The 21,030-nt window shown below is 38.5% G+C and overlaps 1 long non-coding RNA gene across 2 annotated transcripts in view; it reads right to left on the bottom strand.

Moving 5' to 3' along the window:
- The window catches only part of LOC147571899 (uncharacterized), a 167,884-nt gene that overhangs the window by 73,843 nt on the left and 73,011 nt on the right, over positions 1–21,030 (bottom strand). Inside the window, exons 3-4 of one of the 2 annotated variants that reach the window (XR_015246906.1) lie at positions 13,124–13,206; positions 9,425–9,470 (exon numbers count right to left, since the gene is read on the bottom strand). This is a non-coding gene — a long non-coding RNA (uncharacterized LOC147571899). Of the gene's footprint in view, positions 1–9,424; positions 9,471–13,123; positions 13,207–21,030 lie in introns of those variants that run through there. The other variant, XR_015246905.1, reaches the window with a different exon arrangement.

The raw sequence follows: 21,030 nt of genomic DNA, 5'->3' as shown, positions 1-21,030 counted from the left end.
GAGATCTTCAATGTGATGAACAGAAAAAATATGCAGCCGAGAATCCTTTATCCAGCAAATCTGTCATTTAGAATAGAAGGAGAGATAAAGGTCTTCCCAAACAAACAAAAACTGAAAGAATTCATCACCACTAAACCAGCCCTACAAGAGATCCTAAGGGGGATCCTGTGAGACAAAGTACCAGAGACATCGCTACAAGCATGAAACCTACAGACAGGTCTTGGAGGAAGATGGCGGCGTAGGAGGACGCTGGGCTCACCGCGCGTCCTGCTGATCACTTAGATTCCACCTACACCTGCCTAAATAACCCAGAAAACCACCAGAGGATTACCAGAACGGAGTCGCCGGAGCCAAGCGCAGACGAGAGGCCCACGGAAGAGGGTAGGAAGGGCGGCGAGGCGGTGCGCGCTCCACGGACTGGCGGGAGGGAGCCGGGGCGGAGGGGCGGCTCGCCGGCCAAGCAGAGCCCCCGAGTCTGGCTTGCAAAAAGCGGAGGGGCCTGACGGACTGTGTTCCGACAGCAAGCGCGACTTAGCGTCTGGGAGGTCATAAGTTAACAGCTCTGCTCAGAAAGCAGGAAGGCTGGAGGACAAAGGGAAGGAGAGCTGCTGAGCCCCCGGACGACAGAGCTCAGTTTGGTGGGGAACAAAGGCGCTCGCCAGCGCCATCTTCCCCGCCCATCCCCCAGCCAAAATCCCAAAGAGAACCAGTTCCTGCCAGGGAACTTGCTCGCTCCGCGCAAACACCCAACTCTGCGCTTCTGCGGAGCCAAACCTCCGGCAGCGGATCTGACTCCCTCCTGCTGCCACAGGGCCCCTCCTGAAGTGGATCACCTAAGGAGAAGCAAGCTAAGCCTGCCCCTCCTGCCCCTGTGCACCTTGCCTACCCACCCCAGCTAAGACGCCAGATCCCCAGCATCACAAGCCTGGCAGTGTGCAAGTAGCCCAGACAGACCACCCCACCCCACAGTGAATCCCGCCCCTAGGAGAGGGGAAGAGAAGGCACGCACCAGTCTGACTGTGGCCCCAGCGGTGGGCTGGGAGCAGACATCAGGTCTGACTGCGGCTCCGCCCACCAACTCCAGTTATACACCACAGCACAGGGGAAGTGCCCTGCAGGTCCTCACCACGCCAGGGACTATCCAAAATGACCAAGCGGAAGAATTCCCCTCAGAAGAATCTCCAGGAAATAACAACAGCTAATGAGCTGATCAAAAAGGACTTAAATAATATAACAGAAAGTGAATTTAGAATAATAGTCATAAAATTAATCGCTGGGCTTGAAAACAGTATAGCGGACAGCAGAGAATCTCTTGCTACAGAGATCAAGGGACTAAGGAACAGTCACGAGGAGCTGAAAAACGCTTTAAACGAAATGCATAACAAAATGGAAACCACCACGGCTCGGATTGAAGAGGCAGAGGAGAGAATAGGTGAACTAGAAGATAAAGTTATGGAAAAAGAGGAAGCTGAGAAAAAGAGAGATAAAAAAATCCAGGAATATGAGGGGAAAATTAGAGAACTAAGTGATACACTAAAAAGAAATAATATACGCATCATTGGTATCCCAGAGGAGGAAGAGAGAGGGAAAGGTGCTGAAGGGGTACTTGAAGAAATAATAGCTGAGAACTTCCCTGAACTAGGGAAGGAAAAAGGCATTGAAATCCAAGAGGCACAGAGAACTCCCTTCAGACGTAACTTGAATCGATCTTCTGCACGACATATCATAGTGAAACTGGCAAAATACAAGGATAAAGAGAAAATTCTGAAAGCAGCAAGGGGTAAACGTGCCCTCACATATAAAGGGAGACCTATAAGACTGGTGACTGATCTGTCTTTTGAAACTTGGCAGGCCAGAAAGAATTGGCACGAGATTTTCAGTGTGCTAGACAGAAAAAATATGCAGCCGAGAATCCTTTATCCAGCAAGTCTGTCATTTAGAATCGAAGGAGAGATAAAGGTCTTCCCAAACAAACAAAAACTGAAGGAATTTGTCACCACTAAACCAGCCCTACAAGAGATCCTAAGGGGGACCCTGTGAGACAAAGTACCAGAGACATCACTACAAGCATAAAACATACAGATATCACAATGACTCTAAACCCATATCTTTCTATAATAACACTAAATGTAAATGGACTAAATGCGCCAACCAAAAGACATAGGGTATCAGAATGGATAAAAAAACAAGACCCATCTATTTGCTGTCTACAAGAGACTCATTTTAGACCCGAGGACACCTTTAGATTGAGAGTGAGGGGATGGAGAACTATTTATCATGCTACTGGAAGCCAAAAGAAAGCTGGAGTAGCCATCCTTATATCAGACAAACTAGACTTTAAATTAAAGGCTGTAACAAGAGATGAAGAAGGACATTATATAATAGTGACAGGGTCTATCCATCAGGAAGAGCTAACAATTATAAATGTCTATGCGCCGAATACCGGAGCGCCCAAATATATAAAACAATTACTCATAAACACAAGCAACCTTATTGATAAGAATGTGGTAATTGCAGGGGACTTTAACACCCCACTTACAGAAATGGATAGATCATCTAGACACACGATCAATAAAGAAACAAGGGCCCTGAATGAGACATTGGATCAGATGGACTTGACAGATATATTTAGAACTCTGCATCCCAAAGCAACAGAATATACTTTCTTCTCGAGTGCACATGGAACATTCTCCAAGATAGATCATATACTGGGTCACAAAACAGCCCTTCATAAGTTTACAAGAATTGAAATCATACCATGCATACTTTCAGACCACAACGCTATGAAGCTTGAAATCAACCACAGAAAAAAGTCTGGAAAACCTCCAAAAGCATGGAGGTTAAAGAACACCCTACTCACGAATGAGTGGGTCAACCAGGCAATTAGAGAAGAAATTAAAAAATATATGGAAACAAACGAAAATGAAAATACAACAATCCAAACGCTTTGGGACGCAGCAAAGGCAGTCCTGAGAGGAAAATACATTGCAATCCAGGCCTATCTCCAGAAACAAGAAAAATCCCAAATACAAAATCTAACAGCACACCTAAAGGAAATAGAAGCAGAACAGCAAAGGCAGCCTAAACCCAGCAGAAGAAGAGAAATAATAAAGATCAGAGCAGAAATAAACAATATAGAATCTAAAAAAACTGTAGAGCAGATCAATGAAACCAAGAGTTGGTTTTTTGAAAAAATAAACAAAATTGACAAACCTCTAGCCAGGCTTCTCAAAAAGAAAAGGGAGATGACCCAAATAGATAAAATCATGAATGAAAATGGAATGATTACAACCAATCCCTCAGAGATACAAACAATTATCAGGGAATACTATGAAAAATTATATGCCAACAAATTGGACAACCTGGAAGAAATGGACAAATTCCTGAACACCCACACTCTTCCAAAACTCAATCAGGAGGAAATAGAAAGCTTGAACAGACCCATAACCAGCGAAGAAATTGAATCGGTTATCAAAAATCTCCCAACAAATAAGAGTCCAGGACCAGATGGCTTCCCAGGGGAGTTCTACCAGACATTTAAAGCAGAGATAATACCTATCCTTCTCAAGCTATTCCAAGAAATAGAAAGGGAAGGAAAACTTCCAGACTCATTCTATGAAGCCAGTATTACTTTGATTCCTAAACCAGACAGAGACCCAGTAAAAAAAGAGAACTACAGGCCAATATCCCTGATGAATATGGATGCCAAAATTCTCAATAAGATACTAGCAAATCGAATTCAACGGCATATAAAAAGAATTATTCACCATGATCAAGTGGGATTCATTCCTGGGATGCAGGGCTGGTTCAACATTCGCAAATCAATCAACGTGATACATCACATTAACAAAAAAAAAGAGAAGAACCATATGATCCTGTCAATCGATGCAGAAAAGGCCTTTGACAAAATCCAGCACCCTTTCTTAATAAAAACTCTTGAGAAAGTCGGGATAGAAGGAACATACTTAAAGATCATAAAAGCCATTTATGAAAAGCCCACAGCTAACATCATCCTCAATGGGGAAAAACTGAGAGCTTTTTCCCTGAGATCAGGAACACGACAGGGATGCCCACTCTCACCGCTGTTGTTTAACATAGTGCTGGAAGTTCTAGCATCAGCAATCAGACAACAGAAGGAAATCAAAGGCGTCAAAATTGGCAAAGATGAAGTCAAGCTTTCGCTCTTTGCAGATGACATGATATTATACATGGAAAATCCGATAGACTCCACCAAAAGTCTGCTAGAACTGATACATGAATTCAGCAAAGTTGCAGGATACAAAATCAATGTACAGAAATCAGTTGCATTCTTATACACTAACAATGAAGCCACAGAAAGACAAATAAAGAAACTGATCCCATTCACAATTGCACCAAGAAGCATAAAATACCTAGGAATCAATCTAACCAAAGATGTAAAGGATCTGTATGCTGAAAACTATAGAAAGCTTATGAAGGTAATTGAAGAAGATTTAAAGAAATGGAAAGACATTCCCTGCTCATGGATTGGAAGAATAAATATTGTCAAAATGTCAATACTACCCAAAGCTATCTACACATTCAATGCAATCCCAATCAAAATTGCACCAGCATTCTTCTCGAAACTAGAACAAGCAATCCTAAAATTCATATGGAACCACAAAAGGCCCCGAATAGCCAAAGTAATTTTGAAGAAGAAGACCAAAGCAGGAGGCATCACAATCCCAGACTTTAGCCTCTACTACAAAGCTGTCATCATCAAGACAGCATGGTATTGGCACCAAAACAGACACATAGACCAATGGAATAGAATAGAAACCCCAGAACTAGACCCACAAACGTACGGCCAACTCATCTTTGACAAAGCAGGAAAGAACATCCAATGGAAAAAAGACAGTCTCTTTAACAAATGGTGCTGGGAGAACTGGACAGCAACATGCAGAAGGTTGAAACTAGACCACTTTCTCACACCATTCACAAAAATAAACTCAAAATGGATAAAGGACCTGAATGTGAGACAGGAAACCATCAAAACCTTAGAGGAGAAAGCAGGAAAAGACCTCTCTGACCTCAGCCGTAGCAATCTCTTACTCGACACATCCCCAAAGGCAAGGGAATTAAAAGCAAAAGTGAATTCCTGGGACCTTATGAAGATAAAAAGCTTCTGCACAGCAAAGGAAACAACCAACAAAACTAAAAGGCAACCAACGGAATGGGAAAAGATATTTGAAAATGACATATCGGACAAAGGGCTAGTATCCAAAATCTATAAAGAGCTCACCAAACTCCACACCCGAAAAGCAAATAACCCAGTGAAGAAATGGGCAGAAAACATGAATAGACACTTCTCTAAAGAAGACATCCGGATGGCCAATAGGCACATGAAAAGATGTTCAGCGTCGCTCCTTATCAGGGAAATACAAATCAAAACCACACTCAGATATCACCTCACGCCAGTCAGAGTGGCCAAAATGAACAAATCAGGAGACTATAGATGCTGGAGAGGATGTGGAGAAACGGGAACCCTCTTGCACTGTTGGTGGGAATGCAAATTGGTGCAGCCGCTCTGGAAAGCAGTGTGGAGGTTCCTCAGAAAATTAAAAATAGACCTACCCTATGACCCAGCAATAGCACTGCTAGGAATTTATCCAAGGGACACAGGAGTACTGATGCATAGGGGCACTTGGACCCCAATGTTCATAGCAGCACTCTCAACAATAGCCAAATTATGGAAAGAGCCTAAATGTCCATCAACTGATGAATGGATAAAGAAATTGTGGTTTATATACACAATGGAGTACTACGTGGCAATGAGAAAAAATGAAATATGGCCTTTTGTAGCAACGTGGATGGAACTGGAGAGTGTGATGCTAAGTGAAATAAGCCATACAGAGAAAGACAGATACCATATGGTTTCACTCTTATGTGGATCCTGAGAAACTTAAGAGAAACCCATGGGGGAGGGGAACAAAAAAAAAAAAAAAAAAAAAAAGAGGTTAGAGTGGGAGAGAGCCAAAGCATAAGAGACTGTTGAGAACTGAGAACAAACTAAGGGTTGATGGGGGGTGGGAGGGAGGAGAGGGTGGGTGATGGGTACTGAGGAGGGCACCTTTTGGGATGAGCACTGGGTGTTGTATGGAAACCAATTTGACAATAAATTTCATATATAAAAAAAAAAAAAAAAAAAAAAAAAAAAAAAAAAAAAAAGAAACCTACAGACATCACAATGACTCTAAACTCATATCTTTCTATAATAACACTAAATGTAAATGGACTAAATGCGCCAACCAAAAGACATAGGGTATCAGAATGGATAAAAAAACAAGACCCATCTATTTGCTGTCTACAAGAGACTCATTTTAGACCTGAGGACACTTTCAGATTGAAAGTGAGGGGATGGAGAACTATTTATCATGCTACTGGAAGTCAAAAGAGAGCTGGAGTAGCCATACTTATATCAGACAAAACTAGACTTTAAATTAAAGACTGTAACAAGAGATAAAGAAGGGCATTATATAATAATTACAGGGTCTATCCATCAGGAAGAGCTAACAATTATAAATGTCTATGCACCGAATACAGGAGCCCCCAAATATATAAAACAATTACTCACAAACATAAACAACCTTATTATAAGAATGTGGTAATTGCAGGGGACTTTAACACCCCACTCACAACAATGGATAGATCATCCAGACACACGGTCAATAAAGAAACAAGGGCCCTGAATGATGGATTGGATCAGATGGACTTGACATATATATTTGGAACTCTGCATCCCAAAGCAAAAGAATATACTTTCTTCTCAAGTGCACATGGAACATTCTCCAAGATAGATCACATACTGGTTCACAAAACAGCCCTTCATAAGTATACAAGAATTGAGATCATACCATGCATACTTTCAGACCACAATGCTATGAAGCTTGAAATCAACCACAGGAAAAAGTCTGGAAAACCTCCAAAAGCATGGAGGTTAAAGAACACCCTACTAAAGAATGAGTGGGTCAACCAGGCAATTAGAGATGTCTCTAAAGAAGACATCCGGATGGCCAACAGGCACTTGAAAAGATGCTCAACGTCGCTCCTCATCAGGGAAATACAAATCAAAACCACACTCAGATATCACCTCATGCCAGTCAGAGTGGCCAAAATGAACAAATCAGGAGACTATAGATGCTGGAGAGGATGTGGAGAAACGGGAACCCTCTTGCACTGTTGGTGGGAATACAAACTGGTGCAGTCACTCTGGAAAACAGTGTGGATGTTCCTCAAAAAATTAAAAATAGACCTACCCTATGACCCAGCAATAGCACTGCTATGTATTTACCCAAGGGATACAGGAGTCCTGATGCATAGGGGCACTTGTACCCCAATGTTTATAGCAGCACTCTCAACAATAGCCAAATTATGGAAAGAGCCTAAATGTCCATCAACTGATGCATGGATAAAGAAATTGTGGTTTATATGCACAATGGAGTACTACGTGGCAATGAGAAAGAATGAAATATGGCCCTTTGTAGCTACGTGGATGGAACTGGAGAGTGTTATGCTAAGTGAAATAAGCCATACAGAGAAAGACAGATACCATATGTTTTCACTCTTATGTGGAGACTGAGAAACTTAACAGGAACCCATGGGGAGAGGAAGGGGGAAAAAAAAGAGGTTAGAGTGGGAGAGAGCCAAAGCATAAGAGACTCTTAAAAACTGAGAACAAACTGAGGGCTGATGGGGGGTGGGAGGGAGGGTGATGGGTATTGAAGAGGGAATCTTTTGGGATGAGCACTGGGTGTTGTATGGAAACCAATTTGACAATAAATTTCATATATTTAAAAAAAATAAAAAAATAAAACCACTTGATGGAAAAGAAATAAGGACAGATATTAATTCTTCTGACAAACAGATGCACTCTTAAAATTCTCTTAAAAGGTGTTTTAGCTTTCAAATTACAAAGAATACACCTTACTATAGGTGATTCTTGTTCCTAAGAATAATCCTGGTGAAATGGGAGGTGAATATTATAAAAATATCTATTTATTGAGAGAATCCTATCCAGAAAAACCATATTCTGCAGCTTAGTGGCATCACAAAGATAAAATGTATATCAGAAGCTGAGCTAAAACACTTAACTATGTGCATAAAAGTAGAGAAAAAAGAGCAGAATAAAAAATTACAGGAAAAAGTAGGGACTGGTGTTCTCATGCCAGTTTAATTCTGCTGATCCTGATAGCCTTGCCCCAAAATGGGGTGGAAAGTGAAGATGTGTGGTGACACAGCACATGGATGAATGGGTGTTTCCCACCTCGCACAAGATCCACTTTTGGTCTGTAGTAAAAGATAGGGATGTGATTACCCAATCTTCTTTCGGGTTCTTGTTCTTGTTCTTGTTCTCTTCTTTCTCCTTTTTTTCTAGTCTTCTTCATTCTTAAATTCACATTTTCCCCATTCTCAACACTCATTTTAGTAAGATGATGACCAGAGTCACAATCTATTCTTTGATTTTTCTTTCTGAGCCTCTTCTCTTTTCTTACAATTTCATACCAGCAGCATTTTGGGAAAACCCAGAAATTAGGAAGGGAAGTGTTCTGCAATGCCCCAAGTGCCAACTAGCTGAATGGATTGGTAAATAATGAGGGTTGAGGAGAGAATCTGGGGCAGTATAAACCCCTGAGAGCTGCAACTCATTGGCAGTGTATTTCTCTATGTGTTTCAGAGAATCTAAAAATTCCATTTATAATGAATAATTTGATTCCACACCTAGTGATCTCTATCCCCACAACTTTAGAAATAATACTTTGAAATTATCTAGATGGACATTCTGGTGGTTCTGGGGATAATGATATGTTCATAAGGTTAAGCAAGGTTGAAGTTTTATGTAGTTCCACTGTTTGGACTTCTCTGGGGACTCTGCTGCTTCCTGAAGTTGGAGCTCGATTTAGCTCTTTTCCACCAATCTTAGCAGGCTATGGACAGACTGAAACCTCCTATGGGGTTGAAATCAATTGCTGCTGGATCTAATCAGGGTTTCTCTAGTGGATCATTCCAGCATGACAACAAGAGAAGCAAGCATTATTCCTCAGGGCAAAATTAGTTTTATTGCACTTCTAATATCACCAATTTTCATAAAAGGGAAAGACTGGAAGTAACTTGGATAATTTCTAGCTCCCAGGCAACATGATGTGTTAACTGTGGTTTAAAGTTTCATGGTGACATTTTATTTCCTAGTTTGAGGGAGGATAGGCTCTTTCAGTTATTTTTATAAGCTATTTAAAGTCTGGTCAAGTTTTCTGCTTCCACTACACCATAAGAGAGAAATTTTTAGAGTTGGTTATTGTCCAGTGTAAACCTAAATGTCACTGGAAGAACAAGGAAAAACCGTCATCGTGAAGGTTGATGTAGAAAAAGGGATATGGCTGTTGTATCTGATTTACCTGTTCTTCTGTCTAAGCTTTGATCCCTTTGCAGATCCCTTTCCTGTACATGGAGAACCTCTGTAACAGGGCAAAATGAAATTAAAATTAAATAGGGGGATCAAATTGGTTTTAAGAGAGCACCATGGTAGAATAAACAAGATGAAGCAAGAAGTAAGGTTAGCACTTGGAATGCATTTTAGAAATTGTGTGTACATCCTGAAGGAGAGGTGGTCCTTTCTTTTGGTATTACTTTTTTCCTTTTAGACATCAGGTACTCAGAATTGGATCACCAAGTCATGTGTGATTCACTTATGTATTTAATTATTTATGTGGTTATTTTTAGTAATGGAAGGAGCAGACATGAACCTACCACTCACAAGTGCTTGACAAAAACAGGAGGCATACATTTGACTCTCAATTTCTGAACAGCCAAAGAAGAGAAAGGAATAGAATCAGTAACATGATTTGCAATGTTTATGAAATAATGATAAAGGAAGCCTGTTCCTCATTCTGACTCCATGAAGAATTTTCTGCTGTTAGTCTTATAATGAGGGCATTATAAAATAAAATAAAACTACTCAGCAACATCACTAACAATACATTTCATAGAGTTTTATCCACTTTGGCACTATTTGTTGCACTGAATGAGGTTAGGTGATGTTAGCCCATGCCTGAGTATACATGATCTGCCAACTTTATGTAGCTCAACCTGTAGCACAAAAAGTATTCAGAACTCTCATCTCTTAAGTTTTTTGAGTGAAAGGTATATGCAACTCTCAGTGGCATTGAAATCAGCACAGTACCTGTCTGGTCCTAGACTTTCCTAATTTATAACCAAAAAAACAAAAAGAAAAAAGAAAAAAGAAAAGGCTTGATTACCTGTACATCCCAACAAACCCAACCCATTTAGAGAAAGTCTGTAATTTGGATGACCTTCCTTATATTCTTCTTCATTTATCCTTAAAATGCTGTTGCTTCATTTATTGAATAAATATTTAGAGTGCCTATTGTGTGCTAGGCACTGGTCATCAAGTGCTGATGATATAGTAGTGAACAAAAGACACAATTGTCCTGCCTTGATGGTGTGAGTGAGGGGAAAAGCAATTGTGAACTTAGAGGAGGCAATATGGGAACAGGCAGTGTAGAGCCTGCTAGGAGATATGAGGGACTTTGAATTATACTCTGAGCAAGATGTACAGCTATTGGAAGGGTTTGAGCAGAATGACAAGATCTTGTTTAAAGTGACTCAATCTGGGGAAGAACTAGACCAGTTCAGTGAAATGATCCAAGACAGATTAAAAATCAAAAAGAACAATTCCCAGTTTCTTTCTCCTAGATCGCTTTTGCATAGAACATTTTTTTTTAATTTTTAATGTTTATTTATTTTTGAGAGACAGAGACAGAGTGCAAGCGAGGGAGGGGCAGAGAGAGAGAGAGAGAGGGAGACACAGAATCCAAAGCAGGCTCCAGGCTCTGAGCTGTCAGCACAGCCTGACACGAGGCTCAAACCCATGAACTATGGGGTTATGACCTGAGCCAAAGTTGGATGCTTAACTGACTGAGCCACCCAGGTGCCCCTCTTTATTAGAACTTCTAACACTTGTCCTTCTTTCACACTCTCGGCTGATGCTTACTTCCTATTTCACAGAGAAACCACCAACTCTTTGCTTTCTCACTACCACTTCCATCTTTCAGTCCTCAGTATCCTTGCCCATTTACTCTGCCTTCCTTTTGGTCACAACTCGTGAAGTGTTTATACTCTCTTTACTAATCCAATAGTCCCATCTCCCGTCAACTACTCAAGGACATCATTCCAGAATTTGTCTCTTCTCTCTATTGCATCATAATTCTTCATTTCTTTTTACCATCATTCCCTTAAGCATATAAATATGCTAATACTGTTCCAGTATTACGAAAATCCTCTCTTGACCCCAATCTACCATCCAGCTTTAGCCCTGTTTCCCTACTCCCCTTTATAGCAAAAATCATATAAAGAATGATTAATTCCTCTCCTTTGTCCTCTTTAAGATCCCTTACTTGGGTTTTCACCCCTGCCACTCCACCAAAATTGCTGTTGAGAAATCAGTAGTGACTTTCATGTTGCTAAATCTAATGATCAAATTTCAGTTCTCAATAGTCTTAGTCTGTCAGCAGCAGGGGACACATCTTGACTTCTGGCACAGCCACTGTCTTGGTTTTCCTCCGTTTCTGTTTTCCTTTATTGGTTTCTCCTTAACTCCCACTAAATATGGGGCTCAGTCCATGGACCTTTTTACCTCTCTGACTATACTACTGTTTTGGTGATTGACCACTTCCAGTCTCAAGACTTTAGATACTATCTATACGATAACGATTCCAAAATTTATACCCTAGTTCTAAACTATCATATTCATTCTAGACAACCTATTTTCAGTTAGGTATCTGATATTCTTCTCAAACATATCAAGCCCAAAAGCTGACTCCTGATCTTTTCTCCTGATCTGCTCTTCCTGCATTCCTCCCCATCTTTTGTAAACAGCAACTGACTTCTTTCAGTTACTGATCCCAAACCTTGGGAGTCTCTCACACACTCTGCCTGCAATTCAATAGCAAATCCATTGTTTTTATTTTCAAAATATCACCACCTTCTAAACATATCTAGAGTCTAGACATGTTAATAATTTTCACTCTTCCACCTCTATCACTTGAGTTTAGTCTTCCATCATATTTTGAATAGATTATTGCAACAGCCACTTAACTGGTCTAACTGGTTCTGTCCCTTTAGTCTAGTCTCAACCCCATGGCCAGAATGATCCTTAATCAGATCATACTGTCCTTCTATTCAAAATCCTCTGGTGGTTTCTCATCTCATTTAAAGTAAAAGCCAAAAAATCCTCAGTGGTTTAAAAGGCCTGATGCAATCCACCAACAGTTTAAAAGTCTGACAATATTGAGTATTGGTGAAATTACGGAACACTGAGTGTTTTTATTGATTTTTAAATTTAATTAAATTTCCTTTTTTGTTTTGAGAACAATGTGGCAATATCTAATGAAGTTGAAAATGCACAATCTGACAGGATTCTGCTTCTATGTTTATACCTAAAAAAAATCCCATATGTGAAAAGAAAGTGACATATATAAAAGGTGGATAAATAAATCTTTGTTTATACAATAGAACATTACTAAGCAATAAAAGTCAATAAATGAAAGCTACGTGTGCCAATATGGAGGGTCACAAAGAAGCCTTCATTCGTATTAATGTTTTGCTTCCAAACAGGGCAGTGGGTTCACAGGTGTTTATTATGTTAGTCCTTACAGCTTTTGTATATCTGAAGTATGTCATAAGTTTTAAAGGAGGTAAGTGGGAAATCTGTAGAATGTGGGAACAGTTTAGAGAGAGAGTTTGCTGGGGGAGGGGCATGGAATGACACAGGGATGAACCTATACAGTCATGCCATGGGGCTGAGGAACTTAATTTCTATCCCCTTCCTCTTGATCCTTCACCTCCTGCAGTTGTCTTTGTTCATGTTACCATCTTCTCAATAGCCTCCTGTTTGTTCTTCCTTACTAGGGTCTTATTCCCCAGAATTCATTTTTTATAGTTTTGTGTGGTTTATATAAACCCAAATATGACCATGTCCATCCGTCTACTTGTAAATCTTTAGAAAACTCTTCATTAATTATAGCGAATATAGTAAATTTCTTAATATAATATAGAGGTTACTCTGTAAAGTGGACCCAAGCATCCTTACCAATATCTGTTCCCAAATACTCCTGTTCACAGCTCTGTATTCTTGTTCATAGCCCTCTCTAGGGAATCATCCTTTTCTCGCATCTGGAAAACACCAACATGAGACACAGTTTATGTGACTTCTTTCTAGCTTGTCTGGAAGTTGCAAGTCCTTCCTTTTTCTGCATTTGTATAGAATTTTGTACCTACCTCTATTATGGCAGTCATATTGTGTAGGATTTTTATTAGGTAGCTATATTTCTGTTTCCCTTAATATGAGTTCCTGAAAGTCAGAGACCATGGTTTTTGTTGCTGTTTCATTTGCTTATTTTTTCCAAGGGGATTCTAATTGGTTCCCTTTAAAATTTTTTAAGTGTATCTATTTGAGTGAAAGAGAGAGAGAGAGAACATGAGCAGGGTAAGAGCAGAGAGAGAGAGGGAAATCCCAAGCGGGGTCTCCACTGTCAGTACAGAACTGATGCAGGGCTGGAACCCGTGAACCAAACCATGAGATCATGACCTGAGCTGAAATCAAGAGTTGGACGCTTAACTGACTGAGCCAACCAGGTGCCCCATGCTTAATACATATGTAAAGGGTGCTAAATAATTATCTGTACAATCAGTGAAAGGATGAGTGGAGGCTGTATTTAGCAATGTTATAGGTGATAAGAATAGATCAGATGAAATACAAACTAATTTTCAAGTTCTTAGCTATCTGGTTGCCTCTTCTCATTAATTAAAATGTTATTTCAGCTTACACACATCTTCAGTGCTTACTGACCAGTTTTAAGAAAGACAAAGTTGCAGGCAGTATTGTGTTCACATTAGCTAAGAGTAGTCGAGAGTTGGGCTGGTCCCATTGCTAGGGTAATTCAAAACTATTATACTGATGGGATACCAGAATATTTGAGTTTATTTTTGAAAGTCTTAGCTAACGTAACATTAGCTTTTTTTCTGAAAAGATGCACAACATAATATAGCTCCCTCCCACATTCTCAAGATTTGAGCTGATAAGACATGGAGATTTACGGTGTCCTTGTAGGGCCACACTACAGTGAATGAGAACTCTATCAGGACTCTGACATCTGCACAGGAAAATCTGCTCTCTTTAGTTTTAAATGTTCTAATATCAAATTATTTTACAATTTGGAGGAAAATGCTACTGCTTCTCTGTTGCTTCCCAAGACAATTGAATGTGATAATTTACATTTTTGAAAACATATCAGTTTGTTATTTACTCAAAACTGGACAAATTCCACATTTTAGAAATGACTAGCTATTATTGAAGTTCCAACTTCCAAGGAGCTTGAATATTAAGAATTTGTCTTAAAAACCAAACCCACAAAGGACTCCAGAAATTGTAAATCATTCTTCAATTGTCAACCACCAAGGCACTTCAATTTAAAAAAGAATCAAGAGACCTGCCAGTTATTTGAGTCTAAGTGTCTTAACCCAGTTTCAGACTGAGGACAAAGCACACTAAAGATGCAAAAAAATGCAACAGCACTAACTTTTTTTTTTTTTCTGGGAAGCTCTTTTATACATTCTCTAAGAAACAAGTATAAAACTGAGGTATTAGTCATTCCTGATAGAGGTGAGAGGGAAGCTGATGATGTGAACAGAACTGAAGGAAAGTTGTCTAGGTAATCAAAATACCAGACTTCCATTTAGACCCCTGAATAGTTTCCCAAAAATTTTTGAGGTGGTTAAGTCCATCTTCTGCATTATTTCTCAAACACATTAGGATATTGTTACCATGTGTGTTTTCGTTTTTGTTACTGTTTTTATAATTTTCCCTAATTGAATGAAAAATGAGGGTATGAAGAAAAGCATGGGGGTTGTCTATTCTTTTTCTATTTTAACCCCACACACTAAGCACAGACTTGCCCCATGCTGATTCCTGTAACACTTTGTAGGAGGCCCTGATCCAGCAATCATTCCTTTCAACTTCCAGACAACTGCCAGCCATACTACTGGATGGGAAAAATGCGGGTTTGTGAAACTGCAAATCGAGTGTTTGGGCTACATGATCTTATAGTTCTGCCTATCAAAGTCCCAGGCAAAGCAAAATTCAACAAATCAGTAATCATCAGACCTCCAGCATTATTCTCATTATTTTCAGATTTTTTTTCCCTTTATCCTTTTAAAAATTTTCCCAAAATATCACTTGAGTGAAGTGGGAATTATATGATCTTGCTATAATTTCCAGCTTTACAAATGACCATTACCTCATGGTGAATGGTACAGGTTACTAAATGCAATTTGTCGTCAATTTCAATGCTCCTATTTGAAAGATTGGCTTATAAGATTAAGACCTTTTCTTAATAATTTCCAACTAGTAGTAGTTGCTTCTAAACAAGTGAATTTGAGTACTTGAGAAGGATAAAGGGAAAATGAGTTCCTCACTAGAAACACATTTGTACTTGTTTGGATTTCATGCCAGATAGATGGTTGTTAAAATTTTTGTTTTATTAAATTTTTTTTTCAAGCTGTATTACAGACACTAATTGTAGAACACTTGTTCTCTTAACAAAGGTAGAAAGAATTAAAAGGCTTATCCAAATGTTCCAGACATGTTAGCGGTGGGGAAAGAATCAAAAGCCAATATTCCAATGTTTCCCCATCTATTTGCTTCTCTTCCGCACCACATTCAGAACTTGTTACAAATAAATTTCTATTTCTAATATCCATCTCAAGGCTGTCTTTGTATTTTTATTCCTAGATAGCTACCCAATATTTATTTTATTTGAAGGCTATTTTAACCACTCTTGATTATGCTTTTTTTCCAAAAATGATTTTCCCTGGTGACAACTGAAACTCAAATGATGAGAACAACAAAAGAGATTTTAAGAATTTTTCCAGAACCAGGGTCACTGGTGACATTTCCATAAATCACACACAATCTCAACACAGACCATCTTACGGAGAAGACTTACTCTAATAAGCTTAATATACAGAGGTTAAAATAGCCTCGTTGTATTTATCTTTCACTGTGCAGCTTACCAAAACCAAATTTCTGTCATCAACAATTATTAATCATCCATATGCCCTGCAGAGAATTTTAATAAAGCATATTATGAACCTGAGGCTAGGTTGATGTGGGAAGGACACAAATGTGATCCAAATTTATAAAAGGAGATGGGGGTCCCTATTACTCCACCACATCTGTTTGCCATATGTTCATAAATCACACCAATGTTTTGAACATTTCTCCTAGCACCTTCCTGTCACTCTGGTTTTATAGTTCATAATTTTACCCCTCCTACCCACATACACAAAAAAATTCTCTTTATTATATTTCACGATATATTTCAGGATAACATATGACCAAGTATTGGGCCAAATCACCGTGGCTAGTGCCCAGTGACACTCCAGTTTCTTGAGATTTGGTCACAACAGGCAAAAGCAGGAGCAAAACTTCTTGTTTATTCTAAAGAAGCAGAGAAATAATATGAAGACACCAATTGCCACTGCCAAACCAAAAAGAGGGCTGCATTTTGAGTCTGAATTTATGAAATACAGTTGTGAAGAAGAAAGCTGCCAACTTAGGAAAAAATGTTTTTCCTTGCAAATAGGACCCTCGGAAATACTATGCACACTACTCTAAGTTTGTTCTTATTTCAGTTTTCCTGTGATGCTCGTGCATATCTGCATGTGGTGCAGTGCTTGTCCTCTAGAAGTCTCTGTCAACCATGACATGTGAAGACAGAGCAAGAGCAACAGGACTCAAACTGCATTTTTAGGACAGCCTATGTGACCTGTTGGTTTATTTAATGTAAAAATGTAGGTAAGCAGAAGGTATGGAGGCAGTCAAATTATCTATGTGGTACCACATAGATGAAACTGTGTTTCTCTGGTTGTTATGGCTGACTGGCCTCCCCTCCTGTTGCTCCAGGTAGTACTACCGAATAGAATATAGCAACCACAAAACCATGCATATCCATATTTCAGCTTGAAAAACAAAACAAAACAAAACAAACAAAAACACCCACATGGTGCCAGAAATAGAGGTAATCTGAAGCCCAAGCAATGAATGGAAGCTAAAGCCAGATGGGCCATGAGGCTACTGGCCCTGGATGTTCTAAGTCACTGAGGTTTTAATTTGAGCATAGAGAGTTGGGAAAGAAGACAGAATTTAAGTTTGCTGACCTGGGGGCATGGAAGGCTATAGTTGCACTCTCAGCATAAAACCAAGGACCTGGAAGGGACTAGATAAGTTCTTTCCACTGGACTGGGAATTTGTCAAAAAAAAAAAAAAAAAATGGTCTGCCTGTCCTAGGTCATGGTTGAAAACTAATCATCTGGGAGAAATCTAAACTGATACTATGTGGGGATAGAGGGTTGAATTCACATATTACACTTGGTAAAATAATATTAAGTTATGAAATTATTGTAAAAACTGGTTGAGAGATCATGGGACTGGCAGAGGTAGACATAAAACTACCCACAATAATGATTTCACAACTCTGAATCATGACACATCCTTTGAAAACACTTTTAATCTGAACACAGATTCTGACTAAAATTTGAAGCACTCAAGGAAACAGATTTCCATGTGATCCAGGAGTCTCAACAAACAGGAGAATTCACATGTTAAAAGCAATAGAAAATGCAAACAGTGTGAAAATAAATTTGCTTCAAATGTTTATATATATAGACAAGGAAGAAATAAAAATTATAAGGGCAGTATCTCCTAAAAGAGAAGCAGTTTTGAAAAAGAGTAAAGTGGAAATCTTAGAAATGAAAAATGTAATAATTGAAGGGAAAAGCTCAGTATATGAACTATTGGATGTACTAAACATGGATAAAGAGGAAATTGGTAAATTTGAAGACAGATCTGAAAATTCATCTAAGTGCAGTGGGATAGATTTATAGATATATAAATAAATATGGAGTTAAGTAACACGGCACCTAATATACCATATGCATGGTATTCCTCTATTAACTAATTATGAGCTCATTGATAAATAAGTTGTGTTACAAATTTAAAAAGTGCACAGGAGTATGAAATGAGACTCTCTGACACATGTCTAATAAATCTAATAGATATTCTCTCCAGAATAAGAGATTGGGAGAGAAGCAATCTGAAAATGAAAGAACCATGAATCTTTGTACTCAAGGAGAAGATAGTTCTGAGCAGGGTAACCAAAAAAATCCATTCTTGGACACAGTATGGTGAAACTTTAGAACATCAAAGACTAGAATTTTTAAATTAAGAAGAAAAACATTTTAATATTACAAAGGCTGATACAGGTTATATTTACAGATCCTTACTAAAATATTACCAAAAATATATTTCAGCAAGAAGGAAATTGAATTTAGAAGGAAACGGTGTGGTGAAATAACCAATGATAAGCAAACAAAAACTCAAAGCACGTTGATAAATCTAGGTTTAGATGTAGATGTTTAAAGTGTGTATGGTGGGGTGGGCACCTAGCTGGCTCAGTTGGTAGAGCATGTGACCCTTGATCTCCGGGTTGTGAGTTTGAACCTCACATTGAGTGTAGAGATTACTTAAAAAATAAAATAGGGGCACCTGGGTGGCTCAGTTGGTTGAGCATCCGATTTTTGGTTTCAGCTCAGGTCATGAGATTGAGTCCCATGTTGGGCTCTGTGCTGAGTGTGGAGCCTGCTTGGGATTCTCTCTCTCCCTCTCTCTCTCTCTCTCTCTCTCAAAATAAATGAATAAATATTTTTAAAATTTTAAAAATAAGAAATAAAGTGTGTGTGTGTGTGTGTGTGTGTGTGTGTGTGTGCATGTACAACATTAAAATAAACTAAAAACAGGGTTACCTGGGTGGCTCAGTCGGTTAAGCATCCAACTTGTGATTTGTGGCTGAGGTCATGATCTAGCAGTTTGTGAGATCAAGCTCCTCATCAGGTTCTGCAATGACAGTGTGGAGCCTGCTTGGGATTCTCTCACTCCCTCTCTCTCTGCCCCTCCTTCACTCGTGTTTCCTCTCTCTCTTTCTTTCTCTCTCTTTGTCTCTCTCTCAAAAACACATAAACATTTTAAAAAATAAAATAGAAATAACATACATATGTTATGTGGGATGGTAGAAAACATTTTAAGATCCTTGTCTTATTTCAAGAGAAGGATAGAATTAGTGATTCACCTCAAAACCTATTTGGTTAAGTATGTATTACTATTTAATAGTTAACTACTAGAAGAATAGAACTAGAATGTATAAATTACAAACTTACAAGAGATATCTTTAAAAGAGTGAATTGAGGATGGGACTAAACTCAGCCAATACAGTAGATGAAACAGCCACTTACCAGTCTTTTTTTTTACATTGGTTTTTATAATTTAAAAAACACATTGATATAAACAAAGTAGTATCTGCATTTTCAGGAATTATGATGAAAATGAATCTAGAAAATTACATATAGGATGTCTTTGAATGTTAAATGAGCTAATACACTTACAACAAGATAAATACACGAGAAGAAACAAAGTGAAAGAGTTTGATAAATAATTGGAATTATTATAGTGTTTAAACATTAAAAAGTTTGAACTTCCAAAGTTAATCAGGAGAAGAATCCTGCATCTTCTTTGATATGAATGTTCTATGTGATTACAAATTAACATTCTAAATTTACAGGGAATTTGGCTATTTTTAGCAGGAGCCAGAAAACTAAAAAAAAAAAAACACTTCTCATTTATTACATAGAAATAATAATGATACCTAGTGCAGTGAGAGAAAAGGATAAACAAAAAAGTCTTTCAATAGAATGTGAAGGGATTGTAGATTCATTTGAAAGTTAGTACCACTTTCCAGATGGTGGGGGGAAATTTAGCATTGAGACTATGCTAGAAAAACATTGAACATCTTCCACTTCCAAAAGTGCTGTCTTTATTCTTAGAAATCTTAAAGAACTATTATATATAATTGCTATGAAAATTTTCATATTCTACTTTGTTTAATAATCTCTTGAGGAGTTGTATTTTTTCTTCTGGATCATATGAATTTGAAGGCTTAAATAATGTCACTCATTATTGGCTTTACCAACAGAATTACCATGTACTTTGTACATAGTTAAAACTCATGAAAATTGGTTTGTGGATAAAAAGGATTCTTCCAAAACTAACTGACATTTGTGAAAAGCGCTGCTTAAATTCAGCAGCACATTTCCCCCTTGTCATAGAAAAAGACAACCATTCTCTTTACCCTCTCTTTTCACCCCACCAGATAGAGCTTAGACAGAAACCAAGAGTAAGATTTATCAAGGAATGTATGCTTCCAATTTTTTAAGTTAAAAGCCTTCAGGTGCTTCAGGAGTAGATCCTTCTGAAGGGAACATCAAAAATCCTTAGTTTTGAAGATACCAGACACATAATGTCACAATACCCCATTACTCAGTCATGAAACTGACTCCTTTGTTCTTCATTCAAGAAGTATGTTACTTACAGTAGACACCAGAATCAAGAATTTTAATGGACCCAGTTTCTCTCCAATCACCTATTCTATGTAAAAAAAAAGACAACATATGTAGAATATTCAGTGATGCATATTCTTATGGAGTTACTTCCATCTTCTCTCTCCCATCCCCAGACTGCTTCTGTACATCTCTCATTACCATGCAGCAAAGGACTGCATGACAAATCATTGTCTAAATATTATTATCCATGAAGTCAAAGACAGCTTTATTTTGAAGAGGGCTTAAAACTGTACCTTACTATAGGTATAAAACTCCTTAAGTGCCAGATGGTTTCATTTCAACATTAAGTTTCTGATCTTCCCATGACACTTGCCAGAAGAAAGTTTGGGACACCTCTTCACATGTTTCTTGAAGTAGCCTCTTGATACTAAGGAAGCCTCTCCAGATGTAACCCAGTAAAGATAATACCTTGCAAACCATAAATAAAATGGCCTGGACTAAACTCACATCAGGAGACTGCCAGTCTGTAAGGTTTTCTTTTTTTCC

The sequence above is a fragment of the Puma concolor genome, chromosome F2, assembly GCF_028749965.1.
Source record: "Puma concolor isolate L17-30 chromosome F2, mPumCon1.1.hap2, whole genome shotgun sequence".
NCBI lineage: Eukaryota > Metazoa > Chordata > Mammalia > Carnivora > Felidae > Puma > Puma concolor.
This window is presented reverse-complemented; position numbering and strand designations above follow the sequence as displayed.